Source organism: Stenella coeruleoalba (assembly GCF_951394435.1).
Source record: "Stenella coeruleoalba genome assembly, chromosome: 1".
Lineage (NCBI taxonomy): Eukaryota > Metazoa > Chordata > Mammalia > Artiodactyla > Delphinidae > Stenella > Stenella coeruleoalba.
In genome coordinates, this window is record NC_137169.1 from 13,493,369 (window position 1) to 13,505,973 (window position 12,605).

Below are 12,605 nucleotides of genomic sequence, written 5' to 3' on the forward strand. Positions count from 1 at the left end.
TTCCAAGAAGCCTTCTTATCCTGGCCATTTGGTCGCCATGTACACATACAAAATGCCTTCATGTTCACAAGGTGTGCACCTATGCCTGTAAACACATACTTGCCTAACCACACATGAGTTCTATGTAGAGACAAGAAATCTCACTTGACTAAGTTTTAGAAGATTTACAATCTGTTAGGAAAAATCCCAGTGACAAAGATAAGAAACTGGTTCCACTTAATCACAATCTTAATTCTGTACTTGTGTGAGTGGGTGAAAGTCAAAGGAAGTCCACCTGAGCTGTTCATTGTAGAAGACTGGGTTACAGGTCTGCCTCTTCACTCCCTGGCCAGTAATAGGATTATCCACACTCTTGGGCAACATCTTGGCCGTCTTGGCCTGGGTGTACACCTGTCTCTTGAGCTGGGGCTCAGCCATTGGCCAATGGAAGGCAAGCAGATATGACACGAGCAGAGACTCAAAATGCACGTGTGCAATTCAGCTTGTGCTCTTTCTTCTGAGTCTACCACAGCCATGGGCCCAGGACAAAGATGAGAGCCACATGGAGCCCAGCAGCTCCAGCTGAGTCCAGCCTAGATCAGCCAAGTCCCAGCCAACTAATTGATGAACGAATTAAATGCTGTTGTTGTATGCCACTGAAGTTTTGTTGTTTGATGCGGAGCAATGGTTAACCAATACAATCATTGTCAACATGACCATCATTCCATTAATAATAGCTACCATTTGTTGAGCATTTATTATGTGCCAGGCACTTTGCTAAGAACTTCATATACATTACCTTGTGAAATTCCCACACCATTCCTCTGTAGTAAACACCATTATTCTCTCCATTTTGCAGTGGGAATCTGAGGCTCAGAGAGGTTAAGGGACTTGCCCAAGGTCACAGAATTAGGAAGAGAAGGCACCAAAATTTACACTCAGTTCTCTCTGATGCAAGAGTTTGTCACCAGCTAGGGAAGTGGCAGGAGGAGGCTTTTAAGGCAAACGTTTAAGTTACTATGGCATCGGAAGACACAGGCGTCACAGATACTCAGATGGCCAGACTGAAATAAGCAGAGAAGCAGCTGAAGGGTGGGCCCTTTGAATGAGCTCTCTCCCCATTGGTTGGCTCAGACTGGCCCTTGGGCTTTCTCCCTGATGCTAAAATCTAGCAACAAGGCCACCACACTGTGCTTATAGGGTTGAGATGGAAACAGTCAGAGGCTGGCAAAAGGTCAGAGCTGGATGAGAGTCTTGGTTCGACTTCTTATCAGCAGTGTCTCCTTGAGCAAGTAACTCCATCACCTGAAGCTCCATTCCCTCCTCTGTAAATGGGGGGAGAAAATATTTCCTTGATGCTTTGATCCAGTTTTCTGTGACGGACGGTGCTACCAGGGATGGGCAGAGTTCGTAAATGGCAAAACCTCTGCCACGTTCGTGGTGGTCGTTTTTATTGTTATGATGACAGCGTGGGTCCCCCTTGTGACCAGGCAAAAACAGTGATGTCTCCAAGCATTGGCAGGGCTCTTGTGGATGACCATATGTAAGAAAGAGAGGTGGGAATGTTAAAAACAGTGAGAAGGACAAAGGTACCTCGGGTCTCAGGACCAGCCTTTGGGTTGGCTGATGGTTCTTTGCCCTCCCACCCAAGCTGGGAAGACTTGAGTTTGGGAGGGGAACAGACTCATTTCATCACTCAGAGAAAGAATCTTGAGCGATACAGGCCACAGGGATGGCCAGTGGACTGCTGAGGCTCAAGGGGGGACCACTCTTGCCCGGTCAGATTCCTTCCCTAGCGGCCAGCTCATCCCACAGCCCCGAGAGCAGTATCGTGTGGTGGGCTGGCTGTCTTCAGTGTCCTGCATTCTGCAAAGCAGGCGGAAGAGTGGGGCCTCTGTCCTGACCTTAGCTTTTATGTGCTTTAGCTTCTGCAAAAGCGTCTTTCATTTCTCCCCAGCACAGCATCTGACAGCTCTCCTCACTCCTCCGTGTGCGATGGTTTCTTTGTTTGGTTGAATAAAGAAGCTTGTTACCGGAGAAAATGCCTTGGCAAGTGTCAGTAGAGATACCTGTTTCCTTGCAGAAACTCCCATAAAACCTTTCAAGCTGCAGCTTCTGAGTCCCAGAGCCCCTCGGATCTCCATTTTTCCTTACTGTTTTCAGATCTCATTGGGTGATTTTCCAAGTCTCTCCTCTGCAGCAGGAAGGGTGAGCCCAACTCCTGGAAACTCTGGGGTGCCTGGCGAGCTGGTCTCCATCAGTTTGCTTTCCTTGTGATTGACACCAGGCCAAAGCCTCCATGCTGGGCAGGGGAGGGGAGGGGGAGGGGTCATCAGGGGACATTCACCTGTGGTCACCCCCCTCAGAAGGTTTCCCAAGGCCCAAATGTGTCTTCACTAAGTTTCTAGCATCTGGGCATTGTCTGAGCTCAAGAGAAGATGACGTTCACCAGGGTGACTCTGTCTGTGGGTTGCAGTCCCCGATCCTAAGCAAAGACATTGTAAGACAGTCTCGTCTTTTGCTCTGGTTTCCTTGTCCACCATTCCTCCCCTGGCCTCCTGCTTTATGAATCACACACCTTCCATATAAGCCCTGGAACCCACCACCCTCTGTCACCCCTCTGGCTTTACACACAGGGCTTCCTCTCCCAGAATGCTCTTCTCCCTCCCATGGGCCCATTTCCAACATCACTTTCTCACAAGCACTTCTCTGAGCACCAGGGAGGCCCAGTACCCTGCTCTCCCTCTGGGCCTGCTTTTACTTGGGCACTTCTCACATGCCATTTTATTTTATTTTATTATTTTTTTTAACATCTTTATTGGAGTATAATTGCTTTACAATGGTGTGTTAGTTTCTGCTTTATAACAAAGTGAATCAGTTATACATATACATATGTTCCCATATCTCTTCCCTCTTGTGTCCCCCTCCCTCCCATCCTCCCTATCCCACCCCTGTAGGTGGTCACAAAGCACCGAGCTGATCTCCCTGTGCTATGCGGCTGCTTCCCACTGGCTATCTACCTTACATTTGGTAGTGTATATATGTCCATGCCACTCTCTCACTTTGTCACAGCTTACCCTTCCCCCTCCCCATATCCTCAAGTCCATTCTCTAGTAGGTCTGTGTCTTTATTCCCGTCTTACCCCTAGGTTCTTCATAACCTTTTTTTCCCCTTAAATTCCACATATATGTGTTAGCATACGGTATTTGTCTTTCTCTTTCTGACTTACTTCACTCTGTATGACAGACTCTAGGTCCATCCACCTCATTACAAATAGCTCAAGTTCGTTTCTTTTTATGGCTGAGTAATATTCCATTGTATATATGTGCCACATCTTCTTTATCCAATTCATCCGTTGATGGACACTTAGGCTCCTTCCATCTCCTGGCTATTGTAAATAGAGCTGCAATGAACATTTTGGTACATGACTCTTTTTTTTTTTTGCGGTACGCGGGCCTCTCACTGTTGTGGCCTCTCCCGTTGCAGAGCACAGGCTCCGGACACGCAGGCTCGGCAGCCATGGCTCAGCGGCCATGGCTCACTGGCCCAGCTGCTCCACGGCATCCCATCCCAGTCTGGGATCTTCCTGGACTGGGGCACGAACCTGTGTCCCCTGCATCGGCAGGCGGACTCTCAACCACTGCACCACCAGGTAAGCCCGCATGATTCTTTTTGAATTATGGTTTTCTCAGGGTATATGCCCAGTAGTGGGATTGCTGGGTCATATGGTAGTTCTATTTGTAGTTTTTTAAGGAACCTCCATACTGTTCTCCATAGTGGCTGTACTAACTCACATTCCCACCAGCAGTGCAAGAGTGTTCCCTTTTTTCCACACCCTCTCCAGCATTCACATGCCATTTTAATGGTCTGCCTGGATGTCCATCTCCCACTAGGCAGGAGCTCCTTGGAGGTCAGGGGCTGGTCTTGTACACAGTGCCTGGCACTTCACAGGCACTCTATCAATTTGGCTTTCTAGGGCTTCAAGGATGAGTCCCACCCAGGTTGACTTTGGTGACACAGGGGCAGGGGTAACTGCACGGACAGAAAGGGCAGTGAGTTAGCATGGCCATACCATTATGCTGGGTTCTGGAATTTGCTGGGCTCATGAAAAACAGAAACAAATGCTCAGCGATAGTTCCAAAATACCTAGAATGATCTACTTTCTCTGGGACCCCCTGCATCTAGAGCCCTAGAAGAGAGAAGCAGATTGTCCTGTTTGTTTCCACCTGGAATAAAGCATCATTCCTGGGCATCCCTCCCACCCTCCCAAGTCTCTGCAGAGGACATAGGCTTCTGTTGCAGACTTGAGCACTGACCTTGACTCTACCTGATATGACTGGGGTTAGCAGGGTGTCCATGCTCGGGGCACAGGCCACAGCCACTCTGCAGAAAGGCTCTCTCAGGGCATCTTTGCTCCAAGGGGACAGTGGGCACAGTGACTCCTGGGCCCCTCTCCAGGGCCACATGCCATTCGTCACGAGGGCAAGAAAGGATCTCACAAGGGTTCTTGCTTTGTGTTGGGACGACATCTGGCCTCGCTGAGGGAACTGAGGGAAATAAATATTGAGTTCCTGTGGCATCTCAAAACCCACAGGTGGTCAACAGAACACGTCTCTTTTTGTCCCGGTTCAGGGCTACCATAGATGAGGTCTTAGTACCCAGGGTGCCCTGACCCACTAGCGCCAAAAGTAACTAAAAATATACTAAGTGCTTCGTCTATATCAGGCACGTATTATTCCATTCAACCCTCCTTCCAACCTGGTGAAGTCAGGTGCTAGTCCTGTCCCACTTGACAGGTGTGGGAATGGGACTCAGGTTGGTCACATGAGCTGCTTGAGTTCATGGAAGGACAAGGTGTCTAGCCCTGTTAGACTCCAAAGGCCATGCTCTGGACCTCTGTTCCCTATGGCCCAACTGGTGTGTCCCAGCAGCCCTGGGCTCCCAGACTCAGCACCTTCCCAGACGTGCCTCCGCCTGTACCAGCTCCTGAAAGCTGCATGTGTCCCCGGGCTATCTGAGGGGACCATCCTGTCCCATCTGCCTGCTGGTGTCTGGAGGTGAGCCCCATTCTCAGCAGCAGGAAGCGCCTCTCCTTAGCTCTTTGTTGCCTGAAAGGCCTGGGACCACCCTGGTCACCCACAGACCCTTCAAGCTTCAGTGTACCCCCATGCCGGGCTCACCGATCCGTAGATACACTTTTATCCCAGCCGTCTTCCTTGGAGGTATCTTCGTTCCTTCTCTAGATGTGAGCTCTGCTCACCCACTGGGTTCACCAGTTACCCCCCGAACAGGGTGAATCTGGCCACCATCAACCCCAGACATCGGTGAGGGTGCTTCTTCCCTCCATGGTAACTCTTGTCCTCACCCTAGAAAACCCCCTTGACCCCCAAACACTGACTGCATAAACGTCTAGGCTCTGCCCTTTGGCCACGTACTTCTGTGAGCAGAGATAATAATGGTAATCCAAGTTGTTCATCATTGAACCAGGCATACGTGCCAAGCAAAGGCTTGGGTCTTTCATGTTTTATCTCTTCTAATCCTCACTGGGTTTTATGGTCCCTTTGTACAGATGAGGAAACTGAGGCTGTGAGAGTGGAAGACTCTCCCGAGGTGGCAGGGCTGAATTGCAGGCTGTCTGGGAGCCCAACCTCTCTCTCCATCCTCTGGACAGAAGTGAGTGAACCACCTCCTTAAGGATGGATCAGTTGTCTCTGGCTTTAGTGCTCCAGGTGGGGACTAAACTGCTCTCCAGTCTAGAATTTCCCCTCAATACATGGCCTGTGTTGACAAAGACTCAGAATAAAACCACCGGGGATTCTAGCAATAGAGCTAGGATTTTATCTGTGAATTGCTACACCCTGGTGGGACCCCATCCCCCCGCATATATGTAGACCAGCTGATGACAATGTACAGTGTAACAAAAATAGTGACACAGTGCAGGCCAACATTTCACGAGTGTTCCCTGGGTGCCTAGCTCTGTGCTGTTTTTCACAGGCTACAGCGAGAGAGCTTCTCCCCTGAATGATGTGGACACATAGCCCAGCATCAAGGATACAAGGGCCAAACCACCTCCCTGCTTTCCTCGGAAGCCTCGACATCCGATCTGTCACCAGTCCAACCCAGCCCAGACCGGGCCCCGTCTTCCACATTTCCTTTGCCCAATGAAATAACAAGACTTTTGCTTTGTTGAGAAAAGGGGGGAGAGGAAAAAGAAAAAAAAAAAAAGAAAAAACCACTCTCAACAACCAACAAGAAATAATTAGTGCACGTTGTGTCATTAAACACTAGACTTTAATTAAATCGCATGGAGATAAATACCTCTAACGACTGGAAATCTGGAGACCGTAGACGGCAAAGCACTCAGCATAATGGAGGAGACTCTGCAAGCAGCGACAAGTCAGGCATTCGACTTGATTAAGAATCTGACTAAACTGGGTTGTCACCTCGGAGGCTGCACCTACCACCTGAGAATTGTTCATTATCTTCCCCATTCGATCTTCTGGGAGCTAACGAGCCTTTGCGGAGATTGGTCCAATGATCAAAGGACCCATTTACTTGGAATTCGTTCCAGCTTCAGGGTCCTCATTGCTGCTGTCTCCTTCCCCCCTTTCTTATTTGTAATGAATCATCACCTGGCAGCAGCCAGTGGGGAGGCCAGGCTGGAGGTGACCTCTGCGATTTCTGAGATGATCGTCCCTTCCTTAACCCTGACTATGGGGACCAAAGCGCCTGGCTCCAGGAAGCGGCGTGGATGTCCCTCGCTTGCCTCAGCCCCCAAATCCAATCTCCCCCCTGTCTCTTGCACATGATCTCTCCTCCTTCTGTCTCCCACTGCTGTCCTAGGTCAGCACACCCCGAGGATGAGAATATCCAGTCGGTTGGATCTCATTCCCATCTCTCCCTGGCCAGAGGGACACTTGTAAAACACAGTTCTGATTAAACCTCAGCAAGGGCTCCCCATTTTCGTGTCTGGCTTTCAAAGCCTTCCCCAGTCTGATCACAGCCTACCTCTCCAGTCCCCAGATGAATGTGTATGACGTGCATCTCCACTCCGGCCACGCTAAGCCGCCCTCGTTCCTTAATCTAACCCTGCCCTTTTCTGGCTCTTAACCTCCGCTCAGTCTGTTCACTCCACGTGCAATGCACTTCCTCAGGATCTCAGCCTGACAACGTGGTGTACACCCCCCAGGGCTTGCCTCCCGTCCTTCTCAGCCATGAATGCACCGCTAAAGACTGAAACTTAGAGGTGGTAGCTTCCCAGCCAACCTGGGTCTGAATTCCAGCATTAATTGTGTGAAATCCAGATGAGCTAGGGCAAGATCCCAATCATTTAGAAAGTGCCTACTATGTACCAGGCATGGCAGCGGGCTCTGGGGGTAGATCAGTGATCCTCCCTGGGGCTGGACCTTAGAGAATTCGGGGTGGACCCTGAGACCTCTAAGGTCCAGCCCCAGGGAGGATCATTGTGTGGGGAGTGCCCAGGGATCGGGGGGTGTGAAATGAAATGAGCGAGGTGGGTGGGCCTGAGAGTGCAAAGTCCAAGAGGTGAAGAGGTTTAGACTAAATCCTTTCTGCAGGGAGTCATTGAAAAGCCTCTGGGCTTCAGCGTGTCCATCTGTAATATGGGGAAGATTTGCACCCAGAAGGCTGAGCTGGGCTGGGGCTAAAATACACCCACCCCCGACACACAGTGGGTCTATCACAGAAGTGGCGCTTAGGAAGACTGGTCTCTAAGGCTGTCACTCCCCTCAGGGGCTCCCTCCCAAGAAAGAAGAGTGTCCTGTTCTTTATGCCCTCGGTCATAGCTGTTTGAAGACAAGGAATTTCCAAGTCTCTCCCTGGACCTCAGTTTCCTTCTCTGTAAAGTAGAGATAATGACAGCACCTTCCTATAGGCGTGGTGTGGGGAGACTTTAATCACATAATAGTCATGGGAGGCGAACATGTTTTTAGTGCTTACAGTACTATTTAGGCCTTTCTCCCTTTCTTCCATAAAAGTTTACTGAGCACACACTATGGGCCAGGCACTGTTCTAGGTACTTGGGATATGCTTATGAATAAAACAGCTAAATCTCTAGTCATGTGGAGCTCACATTCCAGTAGGGGAAAGATCGACAATAAATTATATATATATAATAACAATAACAAAGTCTATAGTCTGTTAGAAAGTCATAAGTGCTCTGGGAAAGGGGGAAGAAGTCGAGCAGGTCAAGGATGATCAGAGCTCAGTACAGTAACTTTTTAAAGGGTGACCACTCATTTGACCCTCGACAACAATCTGATACAGGAGCGCTAGTAGTCTACCCAATTTACACATGAGAAAAGTGAGGCACATAGAGGATAAGTAACTTACGAGGTGTCGAGCTGCCAAGCTAGTGGAAGGTCTGGGATTTAACTAATTCACCTACACGAAGAACAGAAGGTTTTCTATAAGTGGTCATTTCTGGTGATTTTGCATATAGTAGGTGGCCATTAAATGTTTCTGGAGTTGAAATCAACTGAAACTAGCAAACATTCGGCCAGAGTGCATGCGTTCACCAGCCACTGAGAGATATGAAACCCCGATGGCCCCTTGTGGTTCTGGGTGGGCAAGACCCCTGGCTGCACAGATGCAGTCCCATGGGTGGATCCCGTTTCTTGCCTGGATGCCCCATTTCAAGGCTCCAGCCTCTCTGGAGGGAAGGTGAGGGAGGCAGATGCTGGGACTCAGGGAGGAGAGGAAGCTGGGGCTGAAGGACAATTGTGATTCAGGGAGGGACCCAAGCCAAGAACCCACCGCAGAGGGGAGTCAATAATTCACTCAACCCCTTTAAATATTTAGCTCTGTGGCTACTTAACACGGAGAGCAGCATCTTTGAATATACATGTATATTTTGTAGTTTGGTCACAGAAACGTGGACGACACAGACAGACGGATGGGGGTGGAAAGGCATGGTGGGGTGCTGGAACCCTCGGGAACATGCAGAATAGTTTTGTGCATAGGAGGAGAGAGTGCTGTGATATTGAAATACTAATGGTCGCCATCATATGTTGAGCACTTATTGTGTGCTGAACTTTGTGCTAAGTACTTTATCTACTAACTCACTCCTCCAGCCTCCAGGCTCTGGAGCTGAACAGCTGAAGTTTAAATCCTGGCTCCACTTTGGGTGACCAGCTGCGTGACCCTGGGCATGTTGCTAACCTTTCTTATGCCTCAGTTTTCTCCTCTATAAAACGGGGCGATGGTGAGAAGTAAATAAGTGAATGCATGTGACAGTGCCTGGAACAGTGGCTGGCATGTTCTATGAGCTCAATAAATATTACTGTTGTCATCATCATCATGAACCCACTTCTTTTTTTTTTTAATTAATTAATTAATTAATTTTTGGCTGTGTTGGGTCTTCGTTTCTGTGCCAGGGCTTTCTCTAGTTGCGGCAAGTGGGGGTCACTCTTCATCGCGGTGCGCGGGCCTCTCACTACCGTGGCCTCTCTTGTCGCAGAGCACAGGCTCCAGATGCGCAGGCTCAGTAATTGTGGCTCATGGGCCTAGTTGCTCCGTGGCACGTGGGATCCTCCCAGACCAGGGCTCGAACCCGTGTCCCCTGCATTGGCAGGCAGATTCTCAACCACTGCGCCACCAGGGAAGCCCAAACCCACTTATTCTTTTGAGAAATATTTACTGAGTGCCTACTATGGGACAGGTACTGTAGGGTACAATGATGAAACTCAAAAAGATAGTTTCTGCCTTCAAGGCACCTCCACTGGGGCACAGACAGTAAACTAATTTAAAAAGACAATGAACAAACCAGTTCAGATTGCCGTAGGTCTGGGAAGAAGATGAACAGGCTGATGGGATAGAGAGGAACTCCATTACCTAGGTGGCCAGGTCAGGGAAGCCTATTTGAGGCGGTGACTTTTAAGCTTAAATGTAGAATATCAAAAGGAGTCCAGAAAAGAAAGGCCCAGGCAGAGGGAACAGCATGTGCAAAGGCCTCGAGGTGGAACGTAGCTTGACGTGCTTGAAGAAAAGAGAGAAGATCCTTGTGGCTGGAGAGTAGCGTAAACTCCAAATCTCTCCAGGGGATTTAGAACATCTTGGGGATGTGGAAGAGGAAGCCCAGAGAGGTATAGAGATTTGCCCAAGGCTTCACAGCTGGTATTGGAAAAACCAAGGTCTGTCTGACTCCAGAGCCTGTGTCCCTAATGAAGGCACCAGACCACTCCCAAGGGGGAGCACAGGCCCCCAGGAAGGCAGCCCAACTTGGATAACGTCAGTGTGAATTCGTGGTCACTCTGAATTAGGGAGTGTCTTATGAGAGAGGCAGCCGGAGGCTCTTGTAGGCTTAAACTAGCCACCCACGAAATTCTGCCAAGGAGAGACCCTGTGGACCCTCCTTAAGGAAAGTCACCTCCAGTTGGCAGCTCCCTGGGCATCACACCAGCCATAGAAAGCAATTTGGAATTGTAGCACGGGCTCACGCAGGCAGTGGGGAAAGGAAGCAAGGCATGGGGTTGGCAGGGTGGGGTGTTCACGGAGCCCCTTTTATGTGCCAAGTGCTCTGCTAGTGTCTTCACGCATCATTTGATCCTCATAGTAACTCAGAGCTGTGCAAAGTACCTTCCTTCGTTAGGAGCATGGGGTTCGTCAATATCAGGTAATTTACCTGTGGTTACACAACTAGAAGGCTGGGTGCTAGGGTAAAAACCAGGCTCCGAAGCCCCACCCCTCCACCCCAAACCTATCACTGGGTCCAGATGATGCTTAGCTCCGGCTCCGAAGCTTGATGTAGTCCCAGATTATCCATCTTTGCCACAGTCACTAACCACCAGCCAGGTTCTTTCATGCCAGAACCTTCTGAGATATGGTCACAATTCATTCACAACCAAGACGGCCATCGGGTCTGGGAATTAACAGTGGGCTTCCCAAACTTCTTAATGAAATTCCAAGGCACTCCAGGAGCTGCTGGGGTAGCAGCTCTGGGAGAAGGCATGCCACCTTTGGGGACACTGAATTGTTCTAATGGAGTGTGGCCACTCCATTAGATGTGATTTGGGGGTGACACCTCCCTGGGGAGGGAGTAGAAGCACTTGTGGTTGTGCGTGGCTGAGCCAGCTCATATGAGACACCATCTGATCAGGGCGGTGCTTTCTAGGAGGGCAGAACCCATGTCTACCTGTTTTACCACTGAATCTCCCAGACCTTGGGCCTTACACAGGACCTGGAGCATAGTAGGGGGTTCCCAAAAATAGGTGCTGTGTGATGACAATAGCTTGTGTTCACTGGGTCCTCACTAGGTACCAGACACTCTGCTCAGAATTTCACATAGGTGCAACCTCAGGTGCATACGGGAGATTGAAAAGATACCAGTGCCCGAGTTCCATTCCCCAGATAGTCTGCTTTTGTTGGTTTAATTGGATACAGGCATTTTTTAAAGCTCTCCAGGTGACTAGTGTCTAGCCAAGGTGGGGAGCATTATGTTTCATCCTCATCTCATCTAATCCTTCCATTAGCTCTAAGGAGGTGGTTACTATTAATGAGCCCACTTTGCAGATGAGAAAGCAGATGCTCAGAAAGGTTAGGTTGCCTGTTCGAAGACACACCGCGAGGAAGAGGTAGAGTCAGCATCTGAACTGAGGCAGTCTAGCACCTGGGCTGAGCCACAAATCACACAGAATGAACAGAGGGAAGAAGGGGCATCCTTAGAGCCCTGGGAAAAGGAACAAGGTACAGGCAGGGTTAGGAAGCACCTGCAGATGCTACAAGGCACTTGCCCTCATCACAAGCTCCTCTTAAAGAAGTGACTCCACCCCCAGATAGGTCCCACCCAGGACTGTTTCTAGAGCAAGAAGGACACCTTTCTGTGCCTGTAATCTGTCCCTCGGACCAGAAATGTTTGGATTTGGGGCAAGTGTTCAACTCAAGGACAAACAGTTCACAGACTGGGTATAGCACCACATCAGGGGGCCTGATAGAAAAACTTTCCTGTGTAACATAACGCCAGTTTACCCAAGTTCCATAAGCATTTATGAAATTAATTGCTTGATATTGCATTTGACAAACCAACGAGTAGATCAGTATACTGTTCACATTTTCCTCTTTAATTCCAAATATCCACTTTCCTTATTGGAGCCTCTAATCAGCTGATGCTCTACCCTTCGGACTGAAATGATCAGAACCTTAGGGCAATGCATTCATTCATTCATTCATTCATTAGTTCATTCCGTATCTTTTCTGTGCCAGGCTGTCCCTTAGATGCCGGAGCAGTTTCTTGTGGGTAACCATGCGTCAAATGGCAAGGAGAGAGGGACCTGGTTTCATGTTGATTTTCGCTTGCCTTAATGTAAAACAGGATAGCCTGCAGTTTGGAATTTGCTGGTTTATCTTGCACGGCCAAAGCCCCACTTATCTCTGCTTTACTAAGCCTTGAGATTGGTTTGGAACTTGAACATATATTCTTTGAAACCATTAAAAGTGGTTTAATTGGCTGTTCCGGGATGTCCTCCCCTCTACTCTCCAAATGGATCAGCCCTCTCTGTCTCTCCCAAGAACTGGGAGTCTGGAAGCCCTCGCCTGGATGATGCACTCCCCTGGATTTATTAATCTTGCTCTGGGCCCCAGAAACAGCAGCCTTCGCATTGCAGATCTAG